We start from the raw sequence: 13,394 nt of genomic DNA, 5'->3' as shown, positions 1-13,394 counted from the left end.
TTTAAATTACAAACCGCGCAACCTATGTACTAACATGCAATAATTGATAAGGATCCTTATAGTTATGCATGTACAGCGGACACGTGTTTCGCATAACTCCAGCAGTCACATTGGCGGAGGTACATAATCAGAATATATGAATATAAAGGTAGAAGAGCAATAATTTCTAAAGAAGTTTCCATGGCCTCCACGGTCACCCCATCTGATGTTACTTTCATCTTCAATTGACGCCTGTTCAGATATTTTCATTTTAAAAGTATTTTAGTAAATAAATAGATATATTCTATTTTTTGATTGGAGAAAAAAATAAAAAGATACTAAAGAAAAATGCTCCGTGCCTTGGAATAATTTGTAAGTGGCTATATTCACTAAAATTAAATAATACAACGATAGTTTATGATATGACTATTCTAACTAAAAGAATATGCAATATTTTGCATGAAAGATTACGTATGAAAATGCTATCTACAAGATGGGTGACGCGACTGCTCAATGTTGATCAAAAGCTCGCTCACATTAACAATTCATATGACACCTTCAAATGTAATCCAAGTGATTTATTCGTTCTATATAACCTGTGCTAAGCCAAATAAAAAGAAAAGTCTGCGTTTCTTGAAGAAAACAGCTCTGTTCCATCAAGTACCTGTCTGCCGAAATGCGTTACGAGTTATTATTTCAACTGCCATATTCACCAGCTCTGGCTTCCTCTGTGTTTTTGTTCCTAAACTTTGTCATTACCATTGAAAAATCGCTTCCATCAAACCGTGCTCGAAAATAAACTTCGGCTACTCGATATTTTTAATTATTCATTAAATTTCGTAGCTCGGTTTATAATGGGCTCAATCAGTATAAATTTGCAACGTCTTTATAAGAGATTTCACAAGTTCCGACCAGCAATTACCTTGTTTTCACTTTTGATTCATTTATGATTTAATTAATAGATCCATTCCTGAGTAGTAATTTATCTGAAGCTTACTTGAGGTCTGCGAAACATCTGTATATCATTTTGTAGTATCTTATCAATTACTTAATCAGATAACGTGATATAAATAGTTGGACAAAAACATTTTTCTTCGAAAAAGTTTATCTGGGCAATTTTTTCAATCGAGCATTTTAGTAAGCAATTTTAATATACTATTTAGTAAAGTTTTATTTGTATAATTAGTCCGGTCAAATTTTACCAAAAAATAAGAGTGAAGCTACATAAATTCCCATCAAGTTCTAAATCAGTAGAATTGCTTAAAATATAATTAAAAATAAAATTTCGAAGTTCCCCATTATTCTCGTGTATGAAAAAAAATTTATTCACGATCAAAAGTGAAAAAAATGGAATTTTTGCCATTTTCAGCAAAAAGGTGAGTTTTATTTTAAAAATGCCTCAGACAAAAATTGTAGATCATAAAATTATCCACAAAAAACGTATCAATACTTTTTTCCTACGAGCCACCGTTTCTGAGATATAACGATTCAAAAAGTTGTGATCGTCATAATACGTATGAGTACGCCACGTATATACATCTCTAGAGTTGTGGTATATGTTAAAAACATTTTTGTATCGGTGATTGTAACTGTGGTGAATATGTAGATTTATACTTCTCGAACTACAACTGAAAAAACTATTTTCTCCTTAAAACCAGGAGAAACTCAACATCAAAAAGTTTATCTACTTTTGCAAAGGGTCAAAATCATGAACTCGCAATAACTGGCTGTGATACGACATCTGCATTTTACAGTTTTCAAAATGTTTGAAAAACAAGATTTAGTGCAATGTGCTGAAATTTTTAAAAACAATAATTCAACTCGACAAGAAGTTATTACCAACGGCATTCGCTTTCTTCTTTCTATGTACGGAGCTCCTAAAAGCTTGCTACTCATCAACATATTTTTCGGGTTTTTTATCAAGTTCAAGTGTGGCTTGGCTATCAACTACATCCTACAGACTGGAGTTGGAAATTGGGCAACAATACATCAGAATCCGTTCAAACTTTATTCCCACCTGCGCCGGAAAAACTGCTGAACACATTTTTTTTGGAACTGCAAAAAGTGATGCAGTGCTAAATGTGGTGGGAAAGAAGTCTGTTTTGTACTCTGGCCGGTCATGCTCTAATATTGAATCAACAGTGGAGAATCCTTTGATTCCAACGAGGCGACATGCGATTCATCGCTATTGACGCAATTTACATGGATTTGGAATGAAAAGAAGAATGTGAAACTTAAAAAACGCACTAAGTACACTACCTCATAGGCAGCGTGGAAACGTGTGCATATTATGGCGATAACAACTTTTTGAATCATTATATCTCAGAAACAATGACTAGTAGGAAAAAATATATTAATACGTTTTTTGTAGATAATTTCATGATCTTCAATTTTTGCCTGAGGTATTTTTATGATAAAACACCGTTTTTCTGAAAATCACGAAAATTCCATTTTTTGACCTTGAATTATATTATATTCAATTATATTTTAAGCAATTTTACTAATTTTCAGATTGGTGTTAATTTATGTAACTTCCAATGTCTAAATTGACAAGATTAAATTATTTAGAACTTATATTCTCACTCATACTCATGTTAGTTACAATTCTCGGGCTTTGCGCCATCTCTTTTTACTTCGTCTAATTTAATAATTAACAGTAGAGATGAAATCATTGAACTGCAATTAATTAATTGTTATGTATCAAATAAAAACAATTTACATTAATAAACCGATGAAACGTTTCAAATATCTATCATGGTCCGGTGGTAATGCAGAAACAATACACACGTTGTATAACCACTTATTACTACCGTTTTAATAAATATTTCCACGTTTTTTAGGGTTAATTGCATTTTCGAAGTTATCTAACATAATTTTGCAGTGGTAAACCGTACGTAATTCGGTTAGCTTCGGCTAGGAAAACGAAATTCAGTATTATATTGAACACCACTCCAACAACACTAATAATTACCCTGTCTGACGTACTTGTCAATAACAAATTTAAAAAGCAAGACTAGAACTATCTGCTAAAGTTTTTAAATATAATACTGCGTTCCTCTCCTCAGATTATGTACAGGCTCCGAAGACAACATTATTATTGAAACACATGTTAGACGGAGTAATTGTAAGTGTTGATGTCGTGGTAGTTATCTTTGTGTTTAGCTCGCTAGGCATTGGATTGGGATTCCTCTTGTTTTAAATTAGATTGTATTGTTGTATTGATAAAATTTAATTTTAACGAAAAAGGTCTAAAAATCAAACCTGAAAAGTATGTATTCGTGCAACAAATGTTCATTTTGTAATCAAAATAGAATATTACGGATCCATTTATTTTAGTGTTGTGACGCGAGATTGCGGATTCACTCAAAAACGAACAATGGAGCAAAGTGAAGAAAAGAATATAAAGAGATAAAAGCGTCGAGATTCTATTATTCAATAGACAGCATAGATTAAAGTTTAGTATAATCTCAAATAAATCACATCAATTTTCCCAAAATTATTAAATAAGCTATATACTCTGTAACAAGACATTCGGCGATACATTTTGAATATTATTTTGTTCACGTATTGTCGCACATTAGTCACTTCGAATTTATTTATTCTAACATTCAAGTTTTTGAAGAAATTAATTTGTTATCGACCTCCCACTCCATTCGATAAATTCAATAAAACCTTCCGTCCAATTTAATAATGATTGTTCACCCCATATGAGTACCAGTTATTTATATATTTTAACTGAGGCCATATCAGCTCTTATTTCTCCACCTGATCCTTGGTGTTCAAAACTGTGTAAGGAATTCAGATTTGCTGCAAATACGAGAGTAGTTTCAGAAATACCTGGCCCTTTATCTTCTATCTACTGCTACTTTTTCCAAAATTTTTGTTTTTATTTCTTTGACATCTCTTTCCTTGTTAGAAGATTTTCTGAACTCTTCCTGCAGCTCTTATTTCTCCACTTGGTTCTTGGTGTTCAAAACTGTGTAGGGAATTCAGATTTGCTACAAATACGAGAGTAGTTCCAGAAATACCTGGCCCTTTATCTTCTATCTACTGCTACTTTTTCCAAAATTTTTGTTTGTATTTCTTTGACATCTCTTTCTTTGTTAGAAGATTTTGTAAACTCTTCCTGCAGCTCTTATTTCTCCACTTGATGAGGATGTTATATTTGATACAGCATTATATTTTTTACAACTGACTATTGATAATCTTCGTCATATTCAGCTGCAGAGAACTTAGTCGTTCTATTTAGGTCAAAGTAGTCACAGCGAAACCTGACCAAATTGCATGGTCTAACGTATGTTTGGATTATAGGAACCATGTACTCTTAACCAACAGCATCAATAAGTTATCGTAGACCTAACTCCACTCCAATTCAAATAACGATCATAGCATAACATGTTATACTGATGCCTCCAACACCGCAATAGGAACGGAGATATCTGTACTGCCAAGTATTAATCATCTACATCAATTGTTTTGTTGATAGGCATATCTACGAATGCAGTTGTTACTTTTTCATTTAAATAATTGTTTATAATATCGTCTCTTTTATGTATATCTGAATGTATCCCATTTCATTTTCATTTCTATTTTACTTGACAGTTCCATTTCAATTTCTTTTAAATTAGTTTCGTATTTATCAAATTTGATTTTCAGAAAAAGTGTTTGCTATCTAAGTAATTTTACTTGGATGAGTATTTGAAATCACAAATCCCAAAATATAAATTAGCATCATAGTTCATAAATCTAGTATAAATAATTTGTTTTCATTTTTCTTCAACAACGCGAACCTTGATGCCTTTGAACAAGTTTTTGTGATTTTTTAGATAGTAAAAAAACATTTTAAATATATCTAATATATATGCAGGTCGTTTGGAATAATCATATAGTGGAGAGACCATGTACTTATGCCTAATTTTTAGAGATGCGGGACACAAATATTATGAGGTTAGTGAACTACAAATAGAACCATCAACTTATTTCCCTCTCTTCACATTCTGACTTTTATTGGTGATAGTAACGCGGCTTTTCGTTTAAATACTTAAATTATGCGACCACCGTAATGAAATTGTCAAACAGTTAATAAAAGTAATTATTTTCTTTCTGATTTGCTACTTTCCTAGTGCTATTTTTTGTCTCTCCCTCTCGGGTGTTTTTCCCAAGTTCTGAACAACAATGAATGACAAACATAATGAGTTAACAAGATGATTTTATTCCAAAAGATTTCTACAGTCATACTTACTTTTCTACAAAGTCACCATGGAGCTTATCGCACTTGTCATAACGACAGATTAGCTTTCCTATAACTTTTACAAAGAGATGTCTTTGTCTACCCACTTCACAGCTCTATCATCATACTCAGTGACAACACGTTTCGCTATCAACGAAGAGATTCAAGTAGAGTCTTGATAGAGCTGTGAAGTGGGTAGACAAAGACATCTCACTCAAAGCATGTATTTTCATGTAACAGAGCCACGCCAGATGAGAGCATATTTGTTTTGTATTGCTCTCCGGGGACGACGTAGGATCTCATCGAAGAGTTTTTTATTATTGTTGCTTTATCTTTCATGAAAGCAACGAGAAGCATGTTTTTCTTCGTCCCCAAGCACTGTAGTCACTGTTTTTGATTGATACTTGGGCTGTGCGGTGATGTAAATAAAAAAGTAGCTTAGCTCAATCCCGATACCTTTCTACTTTTTCTGGCGTAAGTCTGGTTGAAGTTGAATCATTGCCTTGGATCCTTTTCCCACAGCTGTGGCCTGTATCTTTCGTTCTCTTTCCTGACATACTCAACTATCTTCATTACTTAAGTCCAGCTCTTCCTTTGACGGTCGATTAAACTTTGAATTACAGAGGTTGTGATTTTATATTGATTTTTGTCGAATTAGAGAGGTTCTACTGTAATAAATAAATACATAAATAAATTACATGCATTTGTCTTCACAAGTCATCTTCGTTGTTCGTAGCTTAAAATTATGAACTTAAGAGCTCCTTCTTTTATACACTTAACGTTTTAGCACTTTTTTTATCATTTCATTTATTATTATATTAAAGATTAAACAGTGTCGGGATCAGAGAAACTCCTCAATTTATTTCTTCAAAGATGCAAAGATGATATTCAGTTATCTTTCTATTGGCAAAATAATATTTTTTTTTGTTTATATTAACTAGTTTCTATTTTATATGCTGATTTTGTAATTCAGTAGATATTATTTGAATTCAAAAATATATACAAGTCTTCAGTGGTATCAGTTGAACATTTCTCTTGTAAGTATTCCTGTAGTAAGTACATAAGTACTGAACTGATCAGCCCATTCCGATATTAAAAAAAATACAGAATCTATTAGAATATAGTGGTTTTACATGTTGCCATAAAAGAATTCTATTCTTAGAGTGCTAAGAATCGCAAATTATCGGCACTTTATTGAGTTCGAGAGAGGTCGAAATGTTTCCGATAAGCTAGGTTGCCGCAAGAGATGCTGGTAGAATAAAAAGAAGTGTAAATACAATTTTTATTTGTTTTCAGCCATAGCACTTAGAAGGCGAAACATGAAAATCCAGAGGGATAGAATCCGTGAACAGAACATTAGGGAGTCAAGATCGTCGCTTATTAGTTTTCAAAGTGCTTGTTGACAAATAAGGTTTATGTTGTTTTCATATCGACTTCAGTTCGTATTTCCTTTTGACTTTTGAACACCGACTTCGGTGGTTCCAACGTGGTTCGGTGGTTCTTATAATCAGAAATGGAACATTATTGTAATTAATCCTGGTTCTACCAATATACCAAGGTCAAAATTGAGAAATATTGGGACATTATTCAATTGCTCAGCGATAAACGTCTTGGAGTACTTTCTCTTACCTTGCTCCCCTGAATCCAGGATTTGTCGTCAAATGAACATGATTGGTACATAATAGGTAAAAGGTTAAGAAAGTCATTGGGGTTTTTTCAATCTCTGAGATATAGATAACATCAAATAGTGTCTAAAGTAGTGCGGTTACTTCCGTTCCTGTTGGGCTTGATCCATTTTTTAGTCTTTCCTCTATTTTATCGTTTAATACATCGTTTAATACAAGTTTAGCATAGGTACTACTCATTAAGCTGATGACCCGGTAGTTTTCTTCTTCTCTATCTTCTTTTTTAAGTATCGTTAAGTAACCTAACCTAAACTAACCTAAGTCAAAATACATTGTTTCCATTCTTCTAACATTTTCACTATATATTGTTATTGAAAATGATATTTGCAGAAATGCAAACAAAGTTTGTAGGTATTAATATGATTTGTTGTAATATCGTTGAGCTTAAAAGAATGATCTCGTGTACTTATACACTTATAGGTTTCATATCTCAAACTATGTCTTCGTTTTTGTCATTTGTTCTTTACACTAATGCCAATTTTTGTAATATTTGTACTTGTGCTTTCTTGAAGAAGATCGCTACAAAATATTAGTCCCAATTCAGCAATTCAGGAACCTTTCGTTTCCTTAGAATCTAGCTACCGGAGGATTGAGAGGAGAGAAGACCTTGATATAATTTGTAACTAGTTCTTGGCCAACAAAATAAGTTACATTTCGATTATCCTTTGGATATTATAATTTCATGCTAATCATAAATTCAAAATATTTTTCAATTAAATCATACTTATGTTTTATGTAAATATAATCAAATTTATTTAAATGAAAGGACTGAAGCAGTTCCGGATAAGTTTACACTTGAATTATTTAAAAAAATCAATTAAAAATCATTGATGAAAGAAACATTGTCACGCCTGTTCTTACTTTATATTTTCCTACTATGAAATGTATAAATAATAGTAGTCAATATAAAGAATGTTATATAATCGGAACAATATCTGTCGTTGTGACATAATTTCATGAAATAGCATCCGCGGGCGGTAAGAAATTTGCGAAACATACTTTTACTTGTTGTGTCATTATTATATGGCTGCGTTCCATGGGCGTACTACTTATGGCATACAAGAAATGGAAAAACTTTTAATAAAAATCCTTAACGAAAGTATAACCGTGCTAGGAAAATTAACGTTTCCCTAAAATTTCTTTCTGTCAATTTTACTCTTTTCAAAGCCGATTTTCTCCCATATTCTCAAATATAGTCAGATTAATTTACTGAATATTCCAGAAATATATACTTCTATGCAGGCGTAGATAAATAACCTCCTTACATTCCCACCACCTTAAATAATTCCTCCAGGATTGACTGCACTAATAAGACTATTTGTCGAACTCAATTGTCTCGAGCTTAGCTCTTTTTAAATGGCCCCGACGAAATTGATTGGTCCACTTGGAGAAATCTGACTTGTCTACAAAACTCGTGAATCATGAATCATTGGTGAACGCCAGTTACATTACTACAATATTGTAGCCCAACACCAAATCACATGATAGTTTCATATCACTACCAAATGGGTTTATTGATACCTTTCCCCCTTATCGATAGGTAAGAAAACTCTGGGGGCGCAAGAATAAATTCTGATTCATCAAAACGCATATAATTCTACTATCGGCAACAGTAAAACATCGGCCAATAATTGTTGTCGAATGACGAATAGTAACAAAACCTTCCTTCTTGATGTACTTTAGGCTTTAATCGCACAATTTACAAAAGATACCGAAAATGACTAGAACGTTCAAAAATATAATAGTGCTGCGATTCGATATGTCGCACGCAAGGAAGTTAGCTTTTGATGGGATTTATCGGCAACTGACTGATGGTTAAGATGAAGTTCAGCACGTCCACAGATGGTGCAGAACTTTTTCTGAGTAGAAGACCGCCGGTTTCTGATGGGTTTGTCCAGAATATCAACAGTGAGCTCCTGAAAGATTAGTCACTGTTTGGGAGCTTGATAAACGCAATCCTGAAGCTGTCCATGGCACAGCAAAAACGTTGGATTATCACAAGACAGGTGCTCTTTGAATTGCAAAAAGTCGTTACAAGATATAAACCCTGGCTATTTCATTAAACAAAGCAAAATTTGTCAGTGGCATCGGTTTGGTTCACCGCCACAAAGATATTTAAGCTAACGCAGTCAGCAGAAAAGATTATAGCGACTGTGGTCTAGCATGGATTTCATGAAACACGGAAAAACGATAAATAGATGTTGTCAAACTTCGGCGTCCAATTCAGAATCACATTAGAGAACGACTGACGGAAGGAGTATTGCTTATTCACGACAACGCTCGACTCCACGTCGCTCGTCAAAACAAGTGCTTCTGAAGACATTTGGGTGGACTCCATCGATTATCACCTCTTCCTCAAGCTAAATGTTAGAAAGTGCGAGCAGAGGTCACACATTTCCTCAACGGATTGGCGGGAGCTGTAGCAGCAGCTTTAAAAAAGGATCATAAAAAAGTTTAAATTAATACCAATAAATCATGTTTTCTATTTGTAAAAAATAAGGAAATCTACCTCATGCACCCTATTCGCCAGATTTAGCCCCTCGAATTATTGTCTGTTGACTTGAAATACTTGAAAAAATGTCTCGGCGGTCAAGATTTTTCAACAATGAAGAGATGATGTCGGCAGTTAATGGCTATTTTGAGGAGCTTGACGAGTTTTTTTGAGTTCTAGGACTATCCTCGTAATTAAGGTAAAATAATCGCTGTTTACAGATTTCACCAATTAGTACTCATAAACTGTTTTGAATTAATTGAAATAAATATTAATTTTTTATTATCAAAAATTATAAATTATATAATTTTGTCGCCATCTGCTTTATTAAACTGTATCACTCTGACTTGATATAACAAAAAATTCGAAGTAAAAGTCGAACGATCAAAAATTGACGGCGAAGTGAAGGCAAAAAATATTTCCTGTAGAGTTAATTTCTTTGTGGACGTCCTTCGGGCATGAACAGTCACGATGATTGCACGGACGAGTTATGGTTTCCGGTATTTCGGAGGGTTCTAAAGACACACTGATGATGTTGGCGGTGATGGCATGCAAGCCATTGCTGGAGATTTTCTGTATCATTAGTTTCTCTTATAATAGCCGTAACTGTATCTATACCGGATGGTTCACAAGCAATATGATTGTATATAATCACAAACACTTTTGTTACAAAAGCGTAAAGAAACATGCAAAATCAAACAAAAAGATGAAGTACTGGATGAAGTAATTGTATCTGAAGAATTATCAAACATGATTCAACGATTGTGAGAAAATCTAAGAACAAAAATTGTTGTATTTATTTACTATGAATAACAATTAAATATTTTTATGAAACAAAGTGTGTCCCAGAAACTGTAAAAGTTTTATTTTCAAACATCAAAAATACTTTACGAAATACGTGATATTATTTTATTTCATAAATTCATAGACAATCCAAAAAATTCACCATATAGACATGGACTGTAGTTCCACTCAGGACCTTAATAGGATATTTATGTCAAAAGTGACAAGTATGTAGTTATATTGACTGCCCCTTGTTTCGAAAAGATTTATATTTATTCAAAGGCGAATGAAATAGAAGAAAGAAATAACAGCGTCTTCTAGAACAAAGGACAATTTATAGAGAAATATATATCCCTAAATGCAGATATGCCATTAATATCTGCATTTAGGGGTTAAAATTAAGGTGATCAAATCCTAATCTTAATAAAATGAAAGTCAAACACTAGCATTATTTTCAACATACATCTATGTAATTTTTGATGGTCTCGTCAGTGCTTTTACGGAATAAAATAACTGGACTGTTCCTTTAGACTGAGCAACGTAGAACTATTCTGAATGATACACCAGCATTTGTTTGCCAGAAGTATTCGAAAAATTTGTTTGTCATCAAATGATTTCTCCTTTTTTCCGCAGTTCAAAAATCAATTGCGAGGTCAACGTTTTTCTACACCTGAAGAAGCATTTCACATGTTTTGGAGGTACGTCAATCGGAATGGAAAAAAGGCATATCCTCTGTCTGTTTCAAAACTTTAGTAGCAACTCTCGTATCCAGAACTATCACAAAATCTATGTATTGATAGATGAAGTTTATTTGTACAATTCATAATTTTATGAATTTCTATCATTAGTACTGTTTGTTTCGCACACAAGATGCATACACCGACTAGTAGGTACGAGTGAGTGCTTCTAATAAAGTGAAAACAGAAAATCTGCTACCTTTCTGCTCGATGCTCAAAAGTATCTAGAATACTCACTACAACATCCATCTGGAAACTTGAAAGAACTTGCAAGTGATCCTAAAACATCACTCTGAAAGCCATAGACTAGAAAAAGCCGAAATTTTACATAGGAGGAACTCAACAAATTTCTTAAAAAATCATTAGATCATTCATTTCTTCTGATAAAGTAAGTCTTCAACGAAATAATTCATTAGTGTTTGGCACAGGTTGCAATAATTATGGGTTTAATGAGAACCTGCCACGAACAACGTTGCATGATTCAGGGTACAGAACATTACAACAGATTTCATTATAACACGTTCTCGTGTATTTAATGCATTTTCAGAATGAATAACCGATACAAGTTCGCGCTTCAAGAAAGAGTTTTCTTGTTACGTCGTATCTGCGTACGAACGCGGATTACGAAACTATGTTAACCGAATTTCAACAACAATTTCCGGACTCGCAGCTACCAAATCGTTCAACAGTGTTGAAGACTCACCAAAAATTCTTAAAAACGGGCTCTGTTGTCGACACGCCGCGTTCTGGACGACCGGTATGACGTTGCCGTAAATGCACTGATTAAGATGGGCATCAATTTGAATCAAATCCATTTTGTAACTTCTTTTTTCATTTTGATGTTGAACTTTCTCTTAATACAAATTTATTGCCTGACTTATTTCAACCTCTTCATGTATCTTTGTACCAATAATAGTAATAATGTGTTTGGTAAAGTTTTGAGACTAAATATTATATTTTACATTCTGCTAGTCCATTAATGTAATGCAATTATTCCCGTATCCTTATTAAGATTTTAAACGTTTTACAAGATGTCTGCTAGAGAATTATAAATGAAGTTGTATATGTAATATTTTATTTGTAACTTTATTTATAAATATATATAAGTTTTTGTCGTTAACACCCAATATTTTGATTCTCCTTAATAAATAATTGCGTTTTATGGCAGTTTCAAATTATTATGTGGAGAAGAAACTAAAAAACTATGATGTAATCTTTGAACGTGAACATTCAATGAAAATAAATGATTTTATGAAAATTATTATACGGCAATAAGCAAATACTGCGTCTACATCATATTTATATAAGAAGGATTCAGATAAATTAGCGTTGAACTCCGGAATTCGAAAGAGCTGCATCAAAATGTTTAGTTAGTGTTTATTACCTTTTTTGGTGAACATTCTTGTCAACTAATTAATATGGACGCAGGTGATCTTGACGCAAAATTATTGAATCACTTAAGACGACAGGTCCTCTCTACGTGAAGATTAAGGAGTCGGCTTTATCACATACGTATTTCCGACAAAAATAAGGTTAAAGACATGTATTTAAATATTTATTAGGTTCCAACAAAAAAAATACTATATATATGCAGAGATGGGAGTATACGTTTACTCCATGGATCTGACGTTATTATTTAATTCCATATGGTAAAGTACAGGGTGCATTTTTGTGTTCGCACGTTTCACGGTCGTTCATACATCTTGACAAGGCGACTGTATCGTTCAGAATATGGATTAAGATACATTAATGAAGCTCCGAGTGACATTAATCAAGCTCCAAGTGCAAATTTAATTAAAATATGGGTTAAGCGTTTTGAAGAGATCGGTTCCACGTTTAAACCACCAGCAAAAGGTCATCCAAGAACGTCTAGGACCACATACAATAGTGATAAGGTGAAGAATTTAGTACGAGAAAATCCGCATGTATCTAGTCGGAAGCGATCGGCGGCTGTAAACTTGTAGCGACGAAGTTTACAGCGAATTTTGAAGTTGGATCTTAAACTGCATCCTTATAAGCTCCAGTTAACATAGGAATTAAAAGATAACGACTTTGCAGAAGGTTGGAATTTGATGTAGAAATGCTAGTCGATTTTCCACTTTTGACAAGATCCATTTTCATTTAAATGCGTTCGTAAACAAAATTGACATGATTGGACCAAAAAAATACAAAAATAAAACATCAAAAACCACTGTGGTTCCAACAAGACGGAGCGAACTGTCACACATCAAATGGCTATGGGGGCTGTGAGACAGATGTTTCCTGTAAGACTAATTTCCAAAAGAGGTGATATTCCTTGGCCCCCACGAAGCCCTGACTTGACGCCTCTTGTTTAAAGTCTACATGAACAATCCGAGGGACAGTCAGCTAAAGAAAAATATCCGCCAGGAAATAGCAGCAATCGCCCCAGATTTATTGACAAGAGTTTTCACAAATCTGGTTTCGCGTTTAAAGGAGTGCCGTCTTCGAAAGGGCCGTTATGATGTTAT

This window comes from Diorhabda carinulata, chromosome 3 (genome assembly GCF_026250575.1).
Source record: "Diorhabda carinulata isolate Delta chromosome 3, icDioCari1.1, whole genome shotgun sequence".
NCBI classification, from domain to species: Eukaryota; Metazoa; Arthropoda; class Insecta; order Coleoptera; family Chrysomelidae; genus Diorhabda; species Diorhabda carinulata.
The sequence above is the reverse complement of the archived record's forward strand: the minus strand, read 5'-3'. Positions refer to the sequence as shown.